The 15,864-nt window shown below is 40.2% G+C and overlaps 1 protein-coding gene across 3 annotated transcripts in view; it reads right to left on the reverse strand.

Moving 5' to 3' along the window:
* The window catches only part of wasf1 (WASP family member 1), a 65,505-nt gene extending 49,969 nt beyond the window's left edge, over positions 1–15,536 (reverse strand). Inside the window, exon 1 of one of the 3 annotated variants that reach the window (XM_042390787.1) lies at positions 14,951–15,536. The gene's annotated coding sequence lies outside the window, so the exon portion shown is untranslated. Of the gene's footprint in view, positions 1–13,957; positions 13,979–14,950 lie in introns of those variants that run through there. The other 2 variants (XM_042390783.1, XM_042390786.1) reach the window with 2 other exon arrangements.
* Between the last annotated feature and the right edge of the window lie 328 nt (positions 15,537–15,864).

The raw sequence follows: 15,864 nt of genomic DNA on the forward strand, positions 1-15,864 counted from the left end.
ATGGATACGACTGAGTACTGTGTATGTGAGTCCAGAGGATCACAATTGAGACACAATGCAGTCCTCCACTCCCCCAACTGACACACATATCCCACTCGTCCATATAGATTTGATCATGAGATCAAGCCCACTGCAGTGTCTTGTCTCTGGTGAAGGCGATACGGGTGATAATGGGACAGAGAGGATGGAGACAAAAGCACCTCTCAGTCCCTTTTCCCCCTCTTGCGTTTGGCCGTCACAGGCATTGTGAGGCTCCCTGCTTGTCTCTTCAATCGACACATCTCGAAAGGGAGGCAAATCCAATTCTTCCTGCAGGTACAATTCTCTCCCCTTGGTTGCCTCTATTTTATTCCTCTTATCGGTGGGCATATTTCAAGCTCCAAGCGTTCTCTTCAGTATCGAGTGAGGTTGTGTGTGTGTGTGTGAGTGCGCATGCCTGCGTGCGTGTATGTGTGTGTACACAAACGTGCAAGTAAGAGCAAAAAGACAGACAGAATCCACAGCAGCTGTTATCACTACTCCCACACGATTCCTTGTTATCTATCCTGGTCAGTCAGACTTTGGCTTGTCTGTTGTCCCCCTCATCACTGCACCTCTGTGTGTGTATGTGTGTGTGAGTGAGGATATCTGAGTTATCATGCCCTTGTTAGTCACAGTCATCGTTGCATCGCTCTAAAACCAAGAGCTCTCTTAGTCCTGTTACAATTAGATCAGCACCTACTCAGCTTGTTCACAGTCCACCTCTTCCTGTTTCCCACACAGGTGAGCCGTTCACCTCACTACTACTGAAGCAACTCCAGATAGTTACTAGATATAGATCCATATTTAAAATAGTTCGCCTACTCACCTGACTATTGAATGTACATAATTTAAATCTGAAAATACTTTGGCCAACTCACCACTAAAAGTTTTTCCCCGCTTCAGGAAACTTCTGAGTAATTTTTGACCCTAATCAAGGGCTGAAAAAACATTTACTGCTCTACTTTCAACACTCTTCATTAAGGTGGTCAGCATGTAATAAGATGCCCAGATGTTTACATTAAATCAGGGTATAACTGATTAAAAAAATGTATTTATTTATATTTTATTATTTGTTTACTTGATAGGGACAGAGCACATTAATAAACATCAGTATAAAATACAAGATGTAAACATGCCGGAGCTAACAAGAATGCTAATTTATCTCTGTAGTCCCTAGGCAGGTAACAAAAAACAGAAAACAGTATAAGTAACAATATGCAAATACAAATACACAAGAAGAAAAAGAAAATACATTGTGCACATGTCTGGTTAAAAGTGATCACAGCTCTAGTTTGCCTTAAGCCATTGCTTGAAATGAGTCTTAAAGGTGACCTTTTGGGAGATTTTTAGCTTAATTATGTATTACAGCTATTATGCAGCATTTCAATGACTGGACTTCCATGTGTGGTAGCCAGGTACTACATTAAATTAGCCACCGGTTTAATACATACTACATTCTTCTAGTTTTTATTAGTATGCTTAAAGAGCACCAATTTCACTCCCAAACAAGACTTTTTAACACAGCAGTATCATGATAAACTTGAATGTGAATGGTTTGCAAAAGCAAAATACAGAAAAGACTACTACTTAGTTACTCCTCTAGCTGACTCTGAGTCCTTCTGCTTCCTCTCTTCCACTGTAATGTTAACTTTGTTTGAACTCACTGTAGATCTGCAACATGACTAGTATTTAAACTAGAACAGCTGCAATTGTTAGATTTAATCTGCGAGACGGACATTTATCTTGCAAAAGGAATTATATCATATATCACAATGCTACAGAGAAATCAGAGCCAGTGGTAAATTACCAAAGAGCTGCACAGATCAGTTAATTGGATCATGTTCTGGATCATCATGATGATGGACGCTGACTGGCCGATCATCTCAGGAGTTGGGCTGCTAGCAGCTGAGAAGCTGAGATGACCTGCTGCTCTCACCCGGCAAGTGGCTCCTCACATCTCCAAAAACATCAGAGCAATTTTCCAAATAGGTGTTATTTGCATAAACTGACCGCACATTGGCAATCTAAATGGTTACTTTCTCACCTGAAAAAATATTCAAACTTAATAAAGTGACATATTAACAGTGAAAATTACAACAGCTTTTAGCCTGGCTCAAAATCTGACATCACTGCTGGTTGGTGTGAAATGCATTCTAGGATTCCCAAGCTTCAGCTGACTAATGCGGTAACTTCATCACTCAGTCAGTGAGACGGTGAGTCAGGGACAGACATTCACGTTTATAGACCACTAGCAGTTGATTTGAATTGTGGAGATTGTCATCTTCAGCCGTAACTGTGACGTTTTAAGATATATAGTTAAACGCAGTTGGTCCAAGCCAGCTGACGTTTCTGCTGTGCTTATTTTATGGACTGTGTTGCTTTGCTAGCGTCTTTGTTAAACCAAATCTACCCAACAGCGACATCTCACCGCTGGTCGGACTAACTGGTGGCTTCCTTTGTCATAGTGGGAAGCCGCCTTACCACTGCTTTATTCATTTATACTTAGCTTAATTATAACTTATATATACACACTTCTTCGTTTACTTCTTTCCTTGCTTAAACTGACATTTATTTTTGCTTTGCGCCATTAAATTGTATGTACATGATGCAGGGGTTTTATATCCGGAAATTATTGTAAACAAACATTGTGATTGGCTCTATAGGGCTGGTCACAACTTGGTGAAGCCTTCCAGCATAGTGTTGACTGCAAAACTGGCAGTCATTATTATCCTCACTGGTGGCAGTCAGCACTGACTGTGCTCCAGCTTATGTAAAGTAGGATGAAGGAAGGGGAGGAATATGGTATATAGACACGTGGGAAACAGACAGTGGGACAGTGGAGGACAGAAAAGGGAGGATAAACACAATGGAGAGTGAGGCAGATGGAAAAAGAAGAGGCTCTGCAGTTAACAGAGGCAGCCGTACCAGGAGTGAGACCAGGCCTGTCTGTCAGGACCTATCAGTCCTCCTGAGGTTTAACTACGCAAAGCAGACCTTTGCCTCAAGTCGCCACTAACATTTATATAACCACACACAATAGTGAAATGACCTTAGACCTTATCCTACACTGCAGGATGGACCCACGTGGGCTGCGGTTACTGTTCAGCTGGAGGAGGATGGTTTTTCCTCCAGGCAGCTCACGCCAAGCTCGTTTAACTCCAAACACTGGTCTGGCATTTAGCCAGATAGGGCTGATTAAGACACATACATACAAACACATAAACAAATACATTTGCAAGAAAGAGTAGCTTGGTGCATACCCTTACTGACAGCTTGTTTTTATATATCTTAAGCCATAGTCTGCAGCTCACAGGGGGAGAATGTTGGAATCAATTGAAGATGTTAACCCAATATAAAGATCAGAGACCCCTGTCCCGGACTGTAGGGGTGGGTGAAAAAATCGATTCACAAATGTCAAAATCGATTTTCTAAATGTTAGTTAATAATGTGATGCACTCAGACAGTCTACAGCCAAATACACTAGAGATATCCTGTAGTTCATCTTCGAAAAAAGCAGCGTTTGGGCACATTTTGATTTAATGAGTAAATAACTACCTTTGCGAGATAAACGTGAAGTATATTGTGAATACTTAATACGCCATCACTCAGAGATAAACGTTAGTGGAGCGGAGCGGCAATCAGCAGTAACAAATGAGACCAGCTGACCAACACACACTGCAGCACTTAAACAACTTCAAACAACTCTGAGGTTCAGAAAATAACTCTGTGCACAGTCTGTTTCACCTCAAAAACCCTGCACCCGTTCAGCGTCTTGGACAACAATGGCTTTCCCTGGAGCTAACAGTGCAGCACCAGAGAGGCTGCTCTCCTCTGCTGGAGCCATGACAGAGCAATCCGCCTCCCCTTAGTCCAGAGCAAACACAACTTCTGTTTTTATAAAAGACATTTAACCAGTGATGTTTTTCAGTAAATTATACTTTCATTTCATTATTCTCATACAGGCAGAAGACTGTAAAATGCTTTCAAATTAATTAATTAATGCAGTTAACTTATTAAAATCAAAAAGCTGCGGACCATTTATCTTAACTGCCAGTTATGTTTCACATTGCATTTCATTTGAATAAGGACACCAGTGAATGGTTTGGCACATGGTATACTGGTGTAAGATTGTGCCCCCTTTTCTATTCATTCAACTGAGAATCATTTTTGAATCAAGAATCGACACTGAATCAAATCAGACACCAAGAATCAGAATCTAATCAAATCATGAGTTTCCCGATGATTCCCACCCCTACTGGCCTGACCCATTATCCTCCATCCCCGTGCCCCCCTTTTTTCCTCTTGTCATCTTGGTTTGCTGTAAGACCCCAACAAGCCCTGAATAACATCACCTGCCAAATAGCAGCCTCGTTATTACTGCGGTCCATCTGCTGCTGTTAACAGGATTCATGCTGCACTACTTTCACTGCTCAGCGTGGTATGTGTGTATTCACACATCTGTGATTGCCTCTGAATAATTAAACATCAGTAAATGTTGATTTCTAGACTGTTTCACTGAATTTAAATATACACCTGTCATATTTAGAAGAACATGGAAAAAGTTTATGAATTTATCCAATATGAATTTTGGTTCATTTTCTTATAGTATTCAATTAGAATACTATAAGATGCGTTTTTATTTTTCACAAAGAACATCTGTAACACGTAGGTCAAGGCATGCTTTAAAAAAGACTTTTTCTTCTTGATTCAGATGCTGCCACTAGATGTGTGTGTGTTATTTATCAAACAGATGCACCAGCCTCAACAACTGTCATCTGAGCACACCCAGCATGTAGCCAGTGAAGTGAACCTCTCTCTTTATGCAGGGATGGAGGGACTGTGCAAATAACAGGTAAAAGTAAGTGTGGTTGGTGGTGCATTCTGCTGAATTTACAAGGAAACAAAAAGCATCCAGAGCAGCCAAATCTATGTTCCTATGGTCTTCCAGTGATTCCTATGTGTTTGTCAGCTACAGTACCTTTGCACACCTACAGAGCTAATGCACAGAGCCTTATAATAATTTATTCACACACGTTCAATCCACAGAAATGATGACAGAGCACTTACTGCCACATTTGTTTCATCTGCTGGTATGCGATGAAAATGTCATTGACAGACCAAGTACTGTGAATGCGAAGAGATGATTTACTGAAGCTATTGGTGCAACCAGCCAAAACCCAATCAACGTTTCTCTGTAGCAGAGTATCAAAAGTTCTTCCAAATATGGTAAATAATCGTTTTTTTTTTAGTTTTTCACCTCTAACTACCATACAAATCATATAATAATGACATGGTAACCAGAAAAACATGACAGTTTTCAGCTAAAAGTACCCATTCAAATCACTGCACTGAGTCTTACTCCTCTTCGTATTTTAGTGTTCTGTGATCCAAGCTAAATGTGTTGGGCCAGTGGATAGCCAGCAGTGTTGTCGTCCATAAAAACAGTGCAGCGGCGAGTGGCTATGTCAAGAGGATGATGGTTCACAGTCACAGCTCACTGGCTTGCTGGTCGAATGGCTTCACTCGGACCTCCGAGGCAATGAATCACATTCACACATCTGCCGTCTTATGGTCCAGTCAACTGCGGTAGCACTAAATAAATGCAGAGGGATACACATGTGATCTCATGCATACACACATGAGCACACACTCACACTGATGCACCACTGCTCCGGAGCAAGGACAAAGAGACAACGCCTATGGACACTGTCCTCGTTATCATTACTAACATATGTAAGTGCAAATTTAAGATTTATGAGTGTTTTGCTTCTCTTATATAATAGTAACCAAGACACACTCCAAGCTGTAGGCATGTGCCTATAAATGAAGACAGTTATGTAAGGGACTGTTGTGTCACAGATAGACCATTCCCAAAGCTTGACTTGTGAGATTGGCTTTGATTTCATCATCACATTACTGAAATTTTAATATAGCTTAGTTAGGCCCTACAGAATATAGCATAAACATACTACCACCCCCATGCCTTAACATTTCTCCTGGCAGTATGTAGTCTCATTAAACCACAACCTCCTTTCATTGAGAGTCTATCTTTATCTTTTTAGATGCTACCTTCACCAGGAAAAATTTCCTGGCCCCTTTTTGACCCCTCTGCAGCAATGATTTGTCCTGGCGAACTGACAGCATGATAAGCACTGATAATGGTTGAGTAAAACTGTCAAGAGTAGATTTTCTTACTGAGGGTTTAAGTGAATTTGGCATATCCTGCTCACCATCAAAGACAAAAGGGAAGTGAGGTTGCATCCACTTCCGATCTTCCCATCTGAAATGGAGGAGAAGCATACACGGACGGCCTGTGCTGGGCTTCTATCCAGCACAAATCAGAAGAGCCTTGTGCTAGGGCCTCACGCAAATCCAAAGCGGAGCTGGATGCTTGCTGTGAGCCGTAAATGAACAGCCAAATATTGGCACCTAATTGAAGGCAACAGTTGTCTGTGTGCACAGGCACCCCTGCTGAGAAATTGTGGACAAACACACTAGGACGCTAACTGGCTACTTCCCCTTATGCTCCCCTTCTCTTTTGTCAGCACTTTTTTCTGTTCCCTTCATCTTCCTTTTGTGAGCCTTGGCCTTGCTCTTTCCTTTTGTAAAGATTCTTTATAACATTTCTATATATGGTACACAAACTTTTTTTTTTGTCAGGGACAATGCACATTGGAAAAAACATTGCAACAGTTTACGATAACATGATACAGATGTGTTTCATATTGGATTAGCCAAGGCTAATTTGTGACCCCTGTCACTGGTTAGGCCTTACTACTTAAAAATGGTCATCATCACCACCAAAAGTACATTAGTTATATTCAGCACAGAATAAATAGTGACATTCTCATACATGTAACTTGATCACACAAAAATTACAATATTTACACCACATTGTGGTCAGTGTTTTTCTTTCTGTTGGTAGGGCATTCCAAAAATGTATCCCTTTTACTGAAAAAGATGACTGACTGAAAGTAGTTTTGCACTGTGCCACCCTGCAGCTCTATTGGTGTTTGATTTTGTGACATATGGATAAAGTACAGCTGGGGCGAGATTGTTCACACATTTAAAAATCAATTTGATAAAAGAAAACTTGATGAAGCTGTCATAACTGAGCAACTTGTACTTTTTCACAATTATACAGTGGTGCCATTTAAGTTGCTTTTGATCCATTATTTTCAGTGCTTGTTCGTATAGTGATGTAACGGGTTTGACAGTTGACTGTGAAGCTTGGCTCCATACAGTAACACAATAGGATAACTGTGAAAATATTATGGCATGCATGAACAGTTGAGCTGCCTTAAGCGGTATGTAATGTCTTATCATTCTAAAACAGTTCAGATTTGTCTTTACTGTCTTGTATAGCTTTTTACTGTGTTTATTAAATATGAGTTGGGTGTCCAAAATGATACGAGAGGATTTAAAATCACTGACTTTCTTTATTTCCTCTTGATCTATTTTAATTGTAAGCTTATCTTTTGTTTTCCTTCTCATGGAATGTTTTTGAGGCACTGGGATACACCCTCCATTTTGTTTCTTAATGTTTCTGCTGCTACACAAGGGGTTTTAGCTGATACATAAATGATTGTGTCATCAGCATGCATTTCACGACCAGCTCTTTTACAGCATGTTGATAAATCATCAATGTATAAGCTGAAAAGCAAAGGCCCTAAGATCAAGCCTTGTGGAATACCCATTCTGGATCGTCAGGGGATTGAATGTTTTGCATTGATTTTAACACGTTGCTCAATCCATTCAAGATATGATGCAAACTAGCCAGTTGCTTGCTCTGAAAAATTAAATGTGCTAAGTTTGTTCAGAGGTATGTCATGGTTCATGGTGTCAAAAGCCCTTCTAGGGTCGATTTAGGATAAATAAGTTCATTGCTTTCAAGGTGGTCAACCAATTGATCTGCAATAACTTTTTCCAGGACCTTTAAGAAAACGGGTAGAATAGAAATTGGTCTGTAATTGCCTACGTAGTCTGGTGCTCCAGCCTTACAAATTGGTGTGATGATTGCTGTTTTCCAGCTTTGTGGGAATTTACCAGTTCTGATGGAGAGGTGTATCAGATGCGTTATAGGTTTGATCAGGGTGGATCAGGCTATGTGTTTTGATAAGAGCAGTATCCAACCCAAACAGATCCTTTGCATTTGAATTACTAGATTTATTGAAGATTTTACCTACTTTCTCTTGGTCAACCGCCTTAATATAGAAAGCAAATTGCAATGAGTTTGTCATTATAACCTGTGGTAATTTTACTGGTTCAAAACTTTCAGCAAGCTCCTCCATTGATTAAATGAAGTCATTATTAAAATTTTCATTGACATAGTAAGACTGTTTCCAGAGAGAGGTGCTATTTTCTTTAGATTCTGCAATCAGTTCTGTAAAGTACTGTATGTTGTTTTTGCTTTGCGCAGTTCCCTAACTACCATATTTCTCAGATCCTTAAAAATAAGGAGGTCTGTATTCAATTTGGTGGAGGGTGACTTTTTCAGTGCAAGATCTCTTTTTTTCGTTAACTGGCAAATATCATTATTCAGCTTCACTTGCATTTAAAGATTTGTGTATATTTCTCAATCAGTTCTGTGATTGTTTGTTGTGTTATAACAGCTGTCTAGATCATTGGTATATTATTAATAGTATTTAGTTCGTTTTCAAATTGTGGCATTTTATTTTTGGGAATGACTGCATTCTCTGATTTATGTTCATTCATAGACATTGGTAGACACTGTTTTGTTAGTTTTCTGACAATCAGGGTGATGTTAAGAAAGGCCTCTTAATAAGTTATATCAGATCAATCATGGTTTTAGTCATTCAAGTGATTCTTGTTGGACCCTTTACCATCTGTTGAAAATTATGTTATCCAAAAAAAGAGAGATTCAGACTGAAATTTTGACAGTTTAAACAATTCATCTAAGTCATGACAAAATGAGATATCATGTGATGGTGGATTGTACAGGATTACATGACATGACATAACATGACAAAGAAGATTGAGGGGCGAGGGTGTTGAGCTAACAAAACATGCCCATTGCATCTTTTATTTTCTACCTCTTGCTTGTCTCTAATTCTTCACTGTCTCTTCAACTCAACTTCTACCCATTGCCAGTGGAGGAACTGAGAAGAAAAGTAAAAATCCTAATGAAAATGCAATGCGTCTGTAATTGAATACAAACGTCTGAGTCCTGACAAGAGGGATTCAAACTGTCGACGGGATAAATGTGCCTCGCCTCCTGTTTCACCAACCTCCATCAATCAACACACATCACCACGACAACAAGGAATTGGCCGTTCCAGCTCAATAAGAACCCATCAGTAAAAGAGAGGAAAGAAGGTACTGAACAGAAGAAGAGAGAGAAGCACAAAAGAGATTGTGGTGGAGTTTTTGCTTAACTTTGCATATTAAAATCTAGTAAAATAAACACATGCTCGGAGTGCAGCTGCAAAGATCATTTCGAAGTCAGTGAGCAGCATTTAGATGTTGATTATGCACAGGACAGAAATCGTTTGGTGACCCAAAGGGGCAGCTACATTACATTGTAATTGCTTTGCTAATATAAACATTAATACCCTTACCATAGACATATACACAAAAACACAGTGGCACACACACCCACGATCAGTACTCGAGCCAATAGCAACTCAGAAAAACCCTGTATCCAATTCGCTCCTGGACCAGACCAAAGCTACATTGTGCTGAGGAAGGTATCAGACTACATTTACCATCCAAACATACACATGACACCAGGGGAGTGGCCTCAACAGTCCATAGTTTACCCCATTATGTAGCTCATTTTGGCTTTCAGCTAAGAGAATAATCCAGGTCAGACACAGGACACCACAGAGCTGCATGGCTGTCACTGAATGACGAGTTGTGAGGGCTTTTTTTTCAGTTTGCAGCAAAGAGTCATGAGCCCACGAAGAGAGAGTAGGCAGTTAACAATATAACAATGTATTTTAAGCCAATATTGCACTGACCTTTTTTCCTTCTTCTTCTTTTCTCTTTTGGCAGAGTGTTATCAGGTCTGAACCACATTTAGACAGTTATGACACCAAAGTTCTTGGCTTGAATAAATGGAAATTATTTTTAAAGCCGGAAAACATGAGCATAGCCTTTCTGTTTGCCAAACTGCAACCAGCACATATAAAATACAGCTAGGCTCAACATTATAAAAGCAAGAAAAATCCTTTCTAAAACTCACCAGAGCCTAAAGTGACGTGGCGAGTGACAGAAGTCCTGCATGTATTCAAATGCAGCGGCTGTGGTCATACTAGTTGGCAGCAGAGGTGTTGCATCACCGTTGCTGCCAGCATACGAGATAGATACGTGGATGCAAACAGACTTAGAAAATACAAAGCAAGTGACATAAGAAAAGAGAGAGATTGCAAACAGAGACAGAGGGGGGAGAGGAGAGGTTGAAGGATGGAGGACAAAAATCACAGAAAGAGGACAGCAGTAGACATGATGTTCAGTTCCTGCACTTGAGTACAGGCAGCTCTTTGCTCAGATTTGTGTTTTTGTCCTGCTGGCGGTGGCAGAGACACAGTCAGACAGGTCTATTTCAGAGACATCCTGTCAACTCATTGAGAGACCCTGTCATCGCCCTCTCTTCCCCTCGGTGACAGTGAGAGAATGAAATAGAGGCTGAGAGAAGCAGAATGGCAACTTAAAGAGAGACAAGGATAACAATTAGGTGAATAAAAGGTGAGGTAGGAAGTAGAAGAGATGATGGAGCTCTTTCCTGTATGATATTGTGTGGATATACAGATATTAAGTGCAGCTTTTCAATGTGAAAGATCAATAATGGAAAGAGCTTCAGGCTCTAAAAAGTCTTGAATTTCATTGAATCAATTTCATTTTTTACCAATTCAATTAACTTTTATATGTTATTGTGTTCAGCAATATTGTTCTACCTTTGTTCCAAAGTTAAATGAAAAAGTAAAGAGTAATAACAAATAATATCTGGTCTAACACAAAACATTAAGTGTTGTGATAAGGTTAGGAACACTATGTCAACTCTCAAACCAGGAGTTGTAGAGAGAAAAATAATGGAAGATGCAAGAAAGACAATGAGGACTGTATCCCCAGTTGAAAAAAGTGTTTTAACAGAAAAAGACTAAAAAAAACGAAATACAGAGAGAACGTCTCTGTACAGTGTCAGATAGAGCAAAGTCACAACCAAGGATGCACAGATATATGGACAAAGCAGGGAATGAGTTGAGGCAGTGGCAGTGAGACACAAGGAGCACCAGTCAGACGGGCTAAACTCTGTCAGCCCAGTTCAGACCAAGGACAGAAGCAGTATTATAGCACTTTGGGTCCGGCCAAGAGGAAGAACAATAGCTCCTGTGTGTCGGAGCCTCTGGAGCATCCTAACAGCTGGGAGATAGGAGGTCTGTCTGTGGCTCCACTAAATGGCACGTAAAGGGGCGTCGCAATTGCGTACACACATAAATCCTCTCTCTCCGTCCTTCCCAGAATCCCTGGCCACCTTCCTCCGAACTCCTCCTCATGCCAGGCAGCCATCACTACTCAGTTTACTTTCCTCTTTTTTTTTTTCTTTCTCTATCTACTCGCTCTTTCACTGTGCCCTCTGTTATTCTGTGTTCTCCTATCACCCCTTTCCACCTCTGTGGAGAGAAACAAAGAAGGAGAAAAAGAGAGATATTCTTCTAGCTAGCATGAGAAAGCCAGAGACTGGCAGAGGATCAGAGCAATGTCAATAAATAAGAGAGGTCCAAAAGCCTCCGCAGGAGGCATGCCAAAGCTCTATCACAAGGGCCTCTGAAACACAGAAAAACATGAGAACTGCAAACGGTGCTGGAATGTCATCCTTCAAAGCAAAGAGTTCACAAACAGCATCAGATAAAACAATGGTGATATGTTCTGTTCTATTCTGGGAATACACCTGTAGGTAAGGCCATATGCCAGTAAAACCGAGCACCTCGTATATAGATCCATATATAAAAGAGAGGGTTATATGGATGGATGATTACACTTTCCTAATTTTCACCTGTGTTTAATGTTTTCCTGCAAGCTCAAAAATACCACATATAATATCAGAAGTGCAGGAGAGGAGATAAGCCAGTTGCAAAAGTGCACACCTTACACATAATGCCAGTGATGCAGGGCAGAGAGTGTACTTCAGCGTAAATCCACTCAGAGCTGAGAGAGGGTGGATGGGATCACTGGTTTTGTAAATGTCATTCTGGGAAGAGATACTTGATTATTTCTTGAGGGAAGAGCTGCAACGATTAGTCGATTAATCGATTAGCTGCCAACTATTAAACCAATTACCAACTATTTTGATAATTGCTTAACAGCTTGGAGTCATTTTTTAAGAAAAAAAAAGTCCAAATTCTCTGATTCCAGCTTCTCAAATGTGAATATTTTCTGGTTTATATGATAGTAAACTGAATATCTTTGAGTTGTGGACTGTTGGTAAGGACAAAAGAAAACATTTGAGAACGTCATCTTGGGCTTTAGGACAGTGATTGACATTTTTCACAATTTTCTGACATTTTATAGACTAAACAACTAATCAATTAATTGAGAGAATAATCGACAGATTAGTCTATAATAAAAATAATCGTTAGTGGCAGCCCTACTTGAACGGAACTTTAAATTCAGCCAATATGGCAAATGTTTCATGTACATATATGATCCCTCTGAGCTGTTATGAAACTTAGCCTATAGCTTCCACTCAGTCATGTGATAGTTTGGATGCCATCAATGCCGACAGATAAATTCAACAGCTGCAAGGGGCCTCAGCCTGTTTTGTCAAAGGAGTCAGTGCTGCTTCCACCCACAGTAACCCATTTGTTTTCCACCTAAACAATTTCCTAATGTCATACATCTGGGCTTATCTGGAAAGTATACATTCTATATATCCAATGTGGGAATGTACGAATTCGACTTCCAATCTGGCAACATCTGCTCAATGCATTTCAATTTATCAAAGCCCAGACAGTGTATATGTATTGAACTGTGTAGCTAATTTGTGTTTTAAGAATCAGCACTTTCTGTTTGCTGATATTGACATTGTGTATAGACATAAACAATATCCACTTGTGAGACAATAAAAATCTGAACTGAACTGACGCCAGGAACTTAATGCTTGAACATCATTAAAAAGTAACTGAGTGTGGGTAAAATCTCTACTGCATTTACACCCCACTTTGTCTCCTCTGCACTTTCATAACATTTGAGTGTAATTTTAATACATGAGAGGCACAAACTGAGGCTAGACCCCAATAATCCACTGTCAAAAGGCAGCAGGCACAGCAGTGCATTCTGCTGGTCCTTCCAAAGCTAATTAATTCATCACTGACAATTGATTTAGATGCATTTTTCCACTACAGGCTGCTTTTACACTACTACTGTATTTACTGTACACAAAAGAGTTACCAGCAGCATCCCAAGCCCCTGTTCTCAGTTGAATTTAAATGGACAGGCTGCAGGAAATATAATCAGTTTAATGTAAGCTCTATACCTTACAGCACCGCATGAGCTGGCATCATGCAACGCAACGAATCTCTTATCAGACAGATTTAAGCTGATCACTGCACTGTACAAACAGTCACTAAAACACACTGTTCCTCATGCCCACTCTTCTTGCTGCACTTGAAGTAGTACAAAGAAGGTTTCGAATTTCACAAAGCATGATTTTCACTGGGCTGAAGGCTACCATCCCCCATGACTGCAAACCAAGCTGGCTGGAATAGACCCCAGCCTCTCTCCTGCATTCTTAGTGGGGAAAATTGAATCACGTCGCGCCGATGCCAGTGGTTTGCATAAATCATACTGTACCAAACTGAAACTCTAAAACCAAAAACAACGAATAACACACATGAAATACTATTTCAGCGGCGTGTTTCTGTAACGTTGGATCATTTGTGGGACAATGCAAATATTTGCTCTCCGGGTTTCTCACCAACATGATATTCCTCAGACTGAATATGTCAAGACGCTGCTGCCGGTGTTTCGGTTTAACGAGTGACCGTGTTAATTGGTGACTTTCAGACGACTGCGTCCGTGGTTGCTAGTAGTGACGGCAGCTGTCGAAATGAAATTTAATGTTCAATATAGTATATATAGTCGCCTGGTCATTTTTTTTCTTACATTAAAAGGTGCCGCTAACAAGAAGCATTCACGTTTCTTAAAGTTACTTATAATGTGGGGAAAAATATTGGCAGCTGGCGTCTAATGAGGAATTTGACATTATACAGGTTAATTGGTTGAATATGTGCCACTTTCTGATTGAGGATAATGGTATAAAATCCCAATATAGGCTATAGCTGCACTGCCTGCTTATATGCTGCGGTTTGTTTCCCACATTATAAAAAAAAAAACGAGATGTGAATGCTTCTTGTGCACAAATTAACTTACGTCAATGGTTAACGTAGATATTAAACACAGACGTATTTAAAATTGATTCAAGTATAATTAAATGTTTGTGCTTTCAATAGCTGCCGTCACTACGAGCAACCACGACGCATTGGGCTGAAAGTCACCAGTTAACAGGGTCACTCTTTAAACCGAAACACCGGAGCTCATGCAGATGTGCAGGCTTGCAATGTAGGAACCCTTCAGTCAGTCCCGTTGCAAATAAATGTACTCTACTTTTATAGGTTTTTGAGTACTTTGGAGTCAGAGCGCCGCTGCCACATTTTTCACCTGTGTGGTGGGTTAATGTACAGTCAGTGATGGCCAAGCAGGGTTGAATTACCGACCATTATTAGTCAGCCAGCTCCAGTTTAAGTGTAATGTTACTACACGGTGACTGACTCGGTTTTCAGACAGTTATTCGCTGCTGTGGTGAGATGTAATATATTGAAAGTAACGTTACTGAAGTCAAATTTTCAAGTGAGAAAAAAAAACGTACGTGTGTGTGCCAGACGTACAAAGTGTTCAAAAGAAAAATTACCTGATACGTTTGTTGAATCCTTCTTATTTTCTCTCCATCCTCACTGCGCTGCGGAGCATGCCACCGTGTCCAAGAATTTAAATCCCCGGGTCGGATCCATGATTGTACTGTCTCTGATATCAAATGTACTCCTGCTGGAAGAGGCGGCGGCGGAGAGGACTCCAGGCACTTTTTTTTCCAAAGGGACTCTCTTGGTAGATGAAATTGGCATTAAACCTTGTCCGGTTAAGCTAACGGCGGGTTTCGTAACAAAAAAAATATCCGTCAGTTTTACCCATATGAAGGGAAAATGTTCTTTTCCACAGTAACGAGTTAGAAATCGTGTTTAATCGCAAGAAAATGTCCCCGTTATAACCAGAGATAATGGTACGTACCACTCTATTGTTGGGGCGCGAGAAAGCGTCCCGTGCAACTGCGCTGCTCGTGGGAGGCTCGCTGTGGATAACGTGCGCGCGCGCGGTATTGGCTGGTTATCTCAAACCGTCACGTCGTGCTGTCCAATCGATTACAGGCAACGATGTCTATTTGAGTTCTCCAACCCTCACTGTACATAGAAAATCAGACAATCACACAATCGATCTCCTGCATCAATTTGATTGTATTGTATTGACTTTAATATAAATGAAGGTTACAAAATCTCATTTTGTACTCATTATTGCGCATAAATCACGTCATATGTTAAAACTGTACACCCTTACTATTCAGTACAAGGATAATATGACCACATAGGAGACTAGCATTGTGTAGGGCTGGTTATTTTCTGTGAATTGTTTTCATTTTGAATTGTTTTGTTTTGACAAAATTGTGGGAAAATATGTGTATTTCATAGGTGGAGATATCTTCACAATGCATGTTTTGTTAGACCTTGAGTCCAGAGCCCAAAAGACATTAGATTTACAATGATATTAAAACAA

The sequence above is a fragment of the Thunnus maccoyii genome, chromosome 17, assembly GCF_910596095.1.
Source record: "Thunnus maccoyii chromosome 17, fThuMac1.1, whole genome shotgun sequence".
NCBI lineage: Eukaryota > Metazoa > Chordata > Actinopteri > Scombriformes > Scombridae > Thunnus > Thunnus maccoyii.